The following is a 10,000-nucleotide window of genomic DNA, read 5'->3' as shown; positions in this document are numbered from 1 at the left end:
CGGAATGCTTGGCCTTGGCTTGCCAAAGCAGGGCATTGCTGGGTTGGGCTCCCTTGGCCTTCCGGGCGCCTTGGACACTGTCTTGGGAAGACCATGGGCACAAGGCCATGGCATATGGTGGGGAATGGACCACGGTTGCCAAGGCTAGGCATATAGAGAGGAATCGCATTTTTGCCCGGATAGGCACCGGAATGCTTGGCCTTGGCTTGCCATAGCAGGGCATTGCTGGGTTGGGCTCCCTTGGCCTTCCGGGGGCCTTGGACGCTGTCTTGGGAAGACCATGGGCACAAGGCCATGGCATATAGTGAGGAATGGACCACGGTTGGCAAGGCTAGGCATATAGAGAGGAATGGACCACGGTTGCCAAGGTTGCGCAAGTTTTGGGCATTTTTTGCCCGGATATGCCCAAGTATGCCCCGATAGGCCCGTTACGCCCCGGTATGAACGCGTATGCCCGGATAGACTCGGTATGCCTTGGGATACATGCGTATGCCCCGATAGGCTTGGTACGCCCCGATATGCGCACGTGTGCCCCAGTAGGGCTCGGTATGCCCCGGTATGTACGCGTGTGCCCCGATAGGCCCGGTATGCCCCGATATGCACACGTGTGCCCCAATAGGGGTCGGTATGCCCCGGTAGGTACGCGTGTGCCCCGTAATGCACGTTTCGCAGATCTCCCCGCATGTCCCGCCCCTATATGTAATACTTACTTACTTACTTTCTTTCTTTCTTGCTTGCTTGCTTGCTTGCAATGGTTGGGAGTGCCCGGCATGCCCCGCTGCAGAGACCAAGGGCGCAATGACTTGGCACCGCGGATGCCGGGACTCCGGCACTTCCCGTGGCACTGATGGTTGGTTCCAAAGACAAAAGGCCGTGCAAGGCCACCGCACCGCGGATGATTTTGCTCGTGCTGGCGCCGTTGTGTGGCCAAAGAACATGCGCGAATGCTCGTGTCGGAAGGGTTGGTGTCCTGGCCCCGCGGGTGTCACGAATGCTCGGTTGCGAAGACCATGGGACCAGAGCCATGGCACGTCGGATGATGGCTCCAGCTGGCGCCCCGGCACTTTCTGTGGCATTGATGCTCGGTTTCAAAGACAAACGTGCGCAGTGCCAGGGGACCGCGGATGACTGCTCGTGCTGGCCCCGTTGGGCGGCATTGATGGTCGGTTGCAAAGAAAATGCGCGATTGCTCGTGTCGGGGCCCGGCAAGCCAAGGCCAAGCGAGCCATGGCACGTCGGATGATGGCTCCAGCTAGCGCCCCGGCACTTTCTGTGGCATTGATGCTCGGTTTCAAAGACAAACGTGCGCAGGGCCAGGGGACCGCGGATGACTGCTCGTGCTGGCCCCGTTGGGCGGCATTGATGGTCGGTTGCAAAGAAAATGCGCGATTGCTCGTGTCGGGGCCTGGCAAGCCAAGGCCAAGCGAGCCATGGCAACGCGGATGATGGCTCGCTAGTGCTGGCGCCGTGCACAGTGGCCTCGCACACTCGCCCTGCACGCTTCCCTTGCACGCAGCCTTGCACACTAGCCTCGCATGCGAGCCTTGCACCCTAGCCATGCAAACTAGCCTTGCACGGTAGCCATGCACACAAGCCGTGCACATTAGCCATGCGCACAAGCCCCGCACACTAGCCTTGCGCACAACCCTTGCACACAAGCCATGCACTCGAGCAATGCACACAAGCCTTGCACTCAAGCAATGCACACAAGCCCTGGACACTAGCCTTGCACACGGGCCTGGCACACAAGCCTTGGGCACTAGCCTTGCGCACTAGCGTTCCACATGAGCCTTGCACACTAGCCTTGGACACTAGCCTTGCACACAGGCCTTGCACACTAGGCATGCTTGGGCGAGCTGATCCCGCATCAAGTCGACGGGTCTAGGCATTCTTGGGCGCAGATCCCGCATCGTCTCGTCGCGTCTGGGCGCAAACACGTCGCGTCTCGTTGCGTCTTCAGAAGTCGTCGCTAACAGCACCTTTGGTTGCCACTGGTGGTTAGGCTGGTTGGTTGCGCAAACCCTATAGGAGGGTGGCATGCTGGTGGGCGTTTTTGCCCGGATAGGCACTAGAATGTGCAGATTTTGGGCGTTTTTGCCTGGATAGGCTAAGGAATGGGCATGCTTTGGGCGTTTTTGCCCGGATAGGCACCGGAATGCTTGGCCTTGGCTTGTCCTAGCAAGGCATTGCTGGGTTGGGCTCCCTTGGCCTTTTGGGCGCCTTGGACGATGTCTTGCGAAGACCATGGGCACAAGGCCATGGCATATGGTGAGGAAAGGACCACGGTTGCCAAGGTTAGGCACCGGAATGCTTGGCCTTGGCTTGCCAAAGCAGGGCATTGCTGGGTTGGGCTCCCTTGGCCTTCCGGGCGCCTTGGACACTGTCTTGGGAAGACCATGGGCACAAGGCCATGGCATATGGTGGGGAATGGACCACGGTTGCCAAGGCTAGGCATATAGAGAGGAATTGCATTTTTGCCCGGATAGGCACCGGAATGCTTGGCCTTGGCTTGCCATAGCAGGGCATTGCTGGGTTGGGCTCCCTTGGCCTTCCGGGGGCCTTGGACGCTGTCTTGGGAAGACCATGGGCACAAGGCCATGGCATATAGTGAGGAATGGACCACGGTTGGCAAGGCTAGGCATATAGAGAGGAATGGACCACGGTTGCCAAGGTTGCGCAAGTTTTGGGCATTTTTTGCCCGGATATGCCCAAGTATGCCCCGATAGGCCCGTTACGCCCCGGTATGAACGCGTATGCCCGGATAGACTCGGTATGCCTTGGGATACATGCGTATGCCCCGATAGGCTTGGTACGCCCCGATATGCGCACGTGTGCCCCAGTAGGGCTCGGTATGCCCCGGTATGTACGCGTGTGCCCCGATAGGCCCGGTATGCCCCGATATGCACACGTGTGCCCCAATAGGGGTCGGTATGCCCCGGTAGGTACGCGTGTGCCCCGTAATGCACGTTTCGCAGATCTCCCCGCATGTCCCGCCCCTATATGTAATACTTACTTACTTACTTACTTTCTTTCTTGCTTGCTTGCTTGCTTGCAATGGTTGGGAGTGCCCGGCATGCCCCGCTGCAGAGACCAAGGGCGCAATGACTTGGCACCGCGGATGCCGGGACTCCGGCACTTCCCGTGGCACTGATGGTTGGTTCCAAAGACAAAAGGCCGTGCAAGGCCACCGCACCGCAGATGATTTTGCTCGTGCTGGCGCCGTTGTGTGGCCAAAGAACATGCGCGAATGCTCGTGTCGGAAGGGTTGGTGTCCTGGCCCCGCGGGTGTCACGAATGCTCGGTTGCGAAGACCATGGGACCAGAGCCATGGCACGTCGGATGATGGCTCCAGCTGGCGCCCCGGCACTTTCTGTGGCATTGATGCTCGGTTTCAAAGACAAACGTGCGCAGGGCCAGGGGACCGCGGATGACTGCTCGTGCTGGCCCCGTTGGGCAGCATTGATGGTCGGTTGCAAAGAAAATGCGCGATTGCTCGTGTCGGGGCCCGGCAAGCCAAGGCCAAGCGAGCCATGGCACGTCGGATGATGGCTCCAGCTGGCGCCCCGGCACTTTCTGTGGCATTGATGCTCGGTTTCAAAGACAAACGTGCGCAGGGCCAGGGGACCGCGGATGACTGCTCGTGCTGGCCCCGTTGGGCGGCATTGATGGTCGGTTGCAAAGAAAATGCGCGATTGCTCGTGTCGGGGCCTGGCAAGCCAAGGCCAAGCGAGTCATGGCAACGCGGATGATGGCTCGCTAGTGCTGGCGCCGTGCACAGTGGCCTCGCACACTCGCCCTGCACGCTTCCCTTGCACGCAGCCTTGCACACTAGCCTCGCATGCGAGCCTTGCACCCTAGCCATGCAAACTAGCCTTGCACGGTAGCCATGCACACAAGCCGTGCACATTAGCCATGCGCACAAGCCCCGCACACTAGCCTTGCGCACAACCCTTGCACACAAGCCATGCACTCGAGCAATGCACACAAGCCTTGCACTCAAGCAATGCACACAAGCCCTGGACACTAGCCTTGCACACGGGCCTGGCACACAAGCCTTGGGCACTAGCCTTGCGCACTAGCGTTCCACATGAGCCTTGCACACTAGCCTTGGACACTAGCCTTGCACACAGGCCTTGCACACTAGGCATGCTTGGGCGAGCTGATCCCGCATCAAGTCGACGGGTCTAGGCATTCTTGGGCGCAGATCCCGCATCGTCTCGTCGCGTCTGGGCGCAAACACGTCGCGTCTCGTTGCGTCTTCAGAAGTCGTCGCTAACAGCACCTTTGGTTGCCACTGGTGGTTAGGCTGGTTGGTTGCGCAAACCCTATAGGAGGGTGGCATGCTGGTGGGCGTTTTTGCCCGGATAGGCACTAGAATGTGCAGATTTTGGGCGTTTTTGCCTGGATAGGCTAAGGAATGGGCATGCTTTGGGCGTTTTTGCCCGGATAGGCACCGGAATGCTTGGCCTTGGCTTGTCCTAGCAAGGCATTGCTGGGTTGGGCTCCCTTGGCCTTTTGGGCGCCTTGGACGATGTCTTGCGAAGACCATGGGCACAAGGCCATGGCATATGGTGAGGAAAGGACCACGGTTGCCAAGGTTAGGCACCGGAATGCTTGGCCTTGGCTTGCCAAAGCAGGGCATTGCTGGGTTGGGCTCCCTTGGCCTTCCGGGCGCCTTGGACACTGTCTTGGGAAGACCATGGGCACAAGGCCATGGCATATGGTGGGGAATGGACCACGGTTGCCAAGGCTAGGCATATAGAGAGGAATTGCATTTTTGCCCGGATAGGCACCGGAATGCTTGGCCTTGGCTTGCCATAGCAGGGCATTGCTGGGTTGGGCTCCCTTGGCCTTCCGGGGGCCTTGGACGCTGTCTTGGGAAGACCATGGGCACAAGGCCATGGCATATAGTGAGGAATGGACCACGGTTGGCAAGGCTAGGCATATAGAGAGGAATGGACCACGGTTGCCAAGGTTGCGCAAGTTTTGGGCATTTTTTGCCCGGATATGCCCAAGTATGCCCCGATAGGCCCGTTACGCCCCGGTATGAACGCGTATGCCCGGATAGACTCGGTATGCCTTGGGATACATGCGTATGCCCCGATATGCGCACGTGTGCCCCAGTAGGGCTCGGTATGCCCCGGTATGTACGCGTGTGCCCCGATAGGCCCGGTATGCCCCGATATGCACACGTGTGCCCCAATAGGGGTCGGTATGCCCCGGTAGGTACGCGTGTGCCCCGTAATGCACGTTTCGCAGATCTCCCCGCATGTCCCGCCCCTATATGTAATACTTACTTACTTACTTACTTTCTTTCTTGCTTGCTTGCTTGCTTGCAATGGTTGGGAGTGCCCGGCATGCCCCGCTGCAGAGACCAAGGGCGCAATGACTTGGCACCGCGGATGCCGGGACTCCGGCACTTCCCGTGGCACTGATGGTTGGTTCCAAAGACAAAAGGCCGTGCAAGGCCACCGCACCGCGGATGATTTTGCTCGTGCTGGCGCCGTTGTGTGGCCAAAGAACATGCGCGAATGCTCGTGTCGGAAGGGTTGGTGTCCTGGCCCCGCGGGTGTCACGAATGCTCGGTTGCGAAGACCATGGGACCAGAGCCATGGCACGTCGGATGATGGCTCCAGCTGGCGCCCCGGCACTTTCTGTGGCATTGATGCTCGGTTTCAAAGACAAACGTGCGCAGTGCCAGGGGACCGCGGATGACTGCTCGTGCTGGCCCCGTTGGGCGGCATTGATGGTCGGTTGCAAAGAAAATGCGCGATTGCTCGTGTCGGGGCCCGGCAAGCCAAGGCCAAGCGAGCCATGGCACGTCGGATGATGGCTCCAGCTGGCGCCCCGGCACTTTCTGTGGCATTGATGCTCGGTTTCAAAGACAAACGTGCGCAGGGCCAGGGGACCGCGGATGACTGCTCGTGCTGGCCCCGTTGGGCGGCATTGATGGTCGGTTGCAAAGAAAATGCGCGATTGCTCGTGTCGGGGCCTGGCAAGCCAAGGCCAAGCGAGCCATGGCAACGCGGATGATGGCTCGCTAGTGCTGGCGCCGTGCACAGTGGCCTCGCACACTCGCCCTGCACGCTTCCCTTGCACGCAGCCTTGCACACTAGCCTCGCATGCGAGCCTTGCACCCTAGCCATGCAAACTAGCCTTGCACGGTAGCCATGCACACAAGCCGTGCACATTAGCCATGCGCACAAGCCCCGCACACTAGCCTTGCGCACAACCCTTGCACACAAGCCATGCACTCGAGCAATGCACACAAGCCTTGCACTCAAGCAATGCACACAAGCCCTGGACACTAGCCTTGCACACGGGCCTGGCACACAAGCCTTGGGCACTAGCCTTGCGCACTAGCGTTCCACATGAGCCTTGCACACTAGCCTTGGACACTAGCCTTGCACACAGGCCTTGCACACTAGGCATGCTTGGGCGAGCTGATCCCGCATCAAGTCGACGGGTCTAGGCATTCTTGGGCGCAGATCCCGCATCGTCTCGTCGCGTCTGGGCGCAAACACGTCGCGTCTCGTTGCGTCTTCAGAAGTCGTCGCTAACAGCACCTTTGGTTGCCACTGGTGGTTAGGCTGGTTGGTTGCGCAAACCCTATAGGAGGGTGGCATGCTGGTGGGCGTTTTTGCCCGGATAGGCACTAGAATGTGCAGATTTTCGGCGTTTTTGCCTGGATAGGCTAAGGAATGGGCATGCTTTGGGCGTTTTTGCCCGGATAGGCACCGGAATGCTTGGCCTTGGCTTGTCCTAGCAAGGCATTGCTGGGTTGGGCTCCCTTGGCCTTTTGGGCGCCTTGGACGATGTCTTGCGAAGACCATGGGCACAAGGCCATGGCATATGGTGAGGAAAGGACCACGGTTGCCAAGGTTAGGCACCGGAATGCTTGGCCTTGGCATGCCAAAGCAGGGCATTGCTGGGTTGGGCTCCCTTGGCCTTCCGGGCGCCTTGGACACTGTCTTGGGAAGACCATGGGCACAAGGCCATGGCATATGGTGGGGAATGGACCACGGTTGCCAAGGCTAGGCATATAGAGAGGAATTGCATTTTTGCCCGGATAGGCACCGGAATGCTTGGCCTTGGCTTGCCATAGCAGGGCATTGCTGGGTTGGGCTCCCTTGGCCTTCCGGGGGCCTTGGACGCTGTCTTGGGAAGACCATGGGCACAAGGCCATGGCATATAGTGAGGAATGGACCACGGTTGGCAAGGCTAGGCATATAGAGAGGAATGGACCACGGTTGCCAAGGTTGCGCAAGTTTTGGGCATTTTTTGCCCGGATATGCCCAAGTATGCCCCGATAGGCCCGTTACGCCCCGGTATGAACGCGTATGCCCGGATAGACTCGGTATGCCTTGGGATACATGCGTATGCCCCGATATGCGCACGTGTGCCCCAGTAGGGCTCGGTATGCCCCGGTATGTACGCGTGTGCCCCGATAGGCCCGGTATGCCCCGATATGCACACGTGTGCCCCAATAGGGGTCGGTATGCCCCGGTAGGTACGCGTGTGCCCCGTAATGCACGTTTCGCAGATCTCCCCGCATGTCCCGCCCCTATATGTAATACTTACTTACTTACTTACTTTCTTTCTTGCTTGCTTGCTTGCTTGCAATGGTTGGGAGTGCCCGGCATGCCCCGCTGCAGAGACCAAGGGCGCAATGACTTGGCACCGCGGATGCCGGGACTCCGGCACTTCCCGTGGCACTGATGGTTGGTTCCAAAGACAAAAGGCCGTGCAAGGCCACCGCACCGCGGATGATTTTGCTCGTGCTGGCGCCGTTGTGTGGCCAAAGAACATGCGCGAATGCTCGTGTCGGAAGGGTTGGTGTCCTGGCCCCGCGGGTGTCACGAATGCTCGGTTGCGAAGACCATGGGACCAGAGCCATGGCACGTCGGATGATGGCTCCAGCTGGCGCCCCGGCACTTTCTGTGGCATTGATGCTCGGTTTCAAAGACAAACGTGCGCAGGGCCAGGGGACCGCGGATGACTGCTCGTGCTGGCCCCGTTGGGCAGCATTGATGGTCGGTTGCAAAGAAAATGCGCGATTGCTCGTGTCGGGGCCCGGCAAGCCAAGGCCAAGCGAGCCATGGCACGTCGGATGATGGCTCCAGCTGGCGCCCCGGCACTTTCTGTGGCATTGATGCTCGGTTTCAAAGACAAACGTGCGCAGGGCCAGGGGACCGCGGATGACTGCTCGTGCTGGCCCCGTTGGGCGGCATTGATGGTCGGTTGCAAAGAAAATGCGCGATTGCTCGTGTCGGGGCCTGGCAAGCCAAGGCCAAGCGAGCCATGGCAACGCGGATGATGGCTCGCTAGTGCTGGCGCCGTGCACAGTGGCCTCGCACACTCGCCCTGCACGCTTCCCTTGCACGCAGCCTTGCACACTAGCCTCGCATGCGAGCCTTGCACCCTAGCCATGCAAACTAGCCTTGCACGGTAGCCATGCACACAAGCCGTGCACATTAGCCATGCGCACAAGCCCCGCACACTAGCCTTGCGCACAACCCTTGCACACAAGCCATGCACTCGAGCAATGCACACAAGCCTTGCACTCAAGCAATGCACACAAGCCCTGGACACTAGCCTTGCACACGGGCCTGGCACACAAGCCTTGGGCACTAGCCTTGCGCACTAGCGTTCCACATGAGCCTTGCACACTAGCCTTGGACACTAGCCTTGCACACAGGCCTTGCACACTAGGCATGCTTGGGCGAGCTGATCCCGCATCAAGTCGACGGGTCTAGGCATTCTTGGGCGCAGATCCCGCATCGTCTCGTCGCGTCTGGGCGCAAACACGTCGCGTCTCGTTGCGTCTTCAGAAGTCGTCGCTAACAGCACCTTTGGTTGCCACTGGTGGTTAGGCTGGTTGGTTGCGCAAACCCTATAGGAGGGTGGCATGCTGGTGGGCGTTTTTGCCCGGATAGGCACTAGAATGTGCAGATTTTGGGCGTTTTTGCCTGGATAGGCTAAGGAATGGGCATGCTTTGGGCGTTTTTGCCCGGATAGGCACCGGAATGCTTGGCCTTGGCTTGTCCTAGCAAGGCATTGCTGGGTTGGGCTCCCTTGGCCTTTTGGGCGCCTTGGACGATGTCTTGCGAAGACCATGGGCACAAGGCCATGGCATATGGTGAGGAAAGGACCACGGTTGCCAAGGTTAGGCACCGGAATGCTTGGCCTTGGCTTGCCAAAGCAGGGCATTGCTGGGTTGGGCTCCCTTGGCCTTCCGGGCGCCTTGGACACTGTCTTGGGAAGACCATGGGCACAAGGCCATGGCATATGGTGGGGAATGGACCACGGTTGCCAAGGCTAGGCATATAGAGAGGAATTGCATTTTTGCCCGGATAGGCACCGGAATGCTTGGCCTTGGCTTGCCATAGCAGGGCATTGCTGGGTTGGGCTCCCTTGGCCTTCCGGGGGCCTTGGACGCTGTCTTGGGAAGACCATGGGCACAAGGCCATGGCATATAGTGAGGAATGGACCACGGTTGGCAAGGCTAGGCATATAGAGAGGAATGGACCACGGTTGCCAAGGTTGCGCAAGTTTTGGGCATTTTTTGCCCGGATATGCCCAAGTATGCCCCGATAGGCCCGTTACGCCCCGGTATGAACGCGTATGCCCGGATAGACTCGGTATGCCTTGGGATACATGCGTATGCCCCGATAGGCTTGGTACGCCCCGATATGCGCACGTGTGCCCCAGTAGGGCTCGGTATGCCCCGGTATGTACGCGTGTGCCCCGATAGGCCCGGTATGCCCCGATATGCACACGTGTGCCCCAATAGGGGTCGGTATGCCCCGGTAGGTACGCGTGTGCCCCGTAATGCACGTTTCGCAGATCTCCCCGCATGTCCCGCCCCTATATGTAATACTTACTTACTTACTTACTTTCTTTCTTGCTTGCTTGCTTGCTTGCAATGGTTGGGAGTGCCCGGCATGCCCCGCTGCAGAGACCAAGGGCGCAATGACTTGGCACCGCGGATGCCGGGACT

The sequence above is a fragment of the Tasmannia lanceolata genome, unplaced genomic scaffold (assembly GCF_043159265.1).
Source record: "Tasmannia lanceolata isolate RefF3 unplaced genomic scaffold, GAP_Taslan_0.1 ptg000064l, whole genome shotgun sequence".
In the NCBI taxonomy this organism is placed as follows: domain Eukaryota; kingdom Viridiplantae; phylum Streptophyta; class Magnoliopsida; order Canellales; family Winteraceae; genus Tasmannia; species Tasmannia lanceolata.
This window is presented reverse-complemented; position numbering follows the sequence as displayed.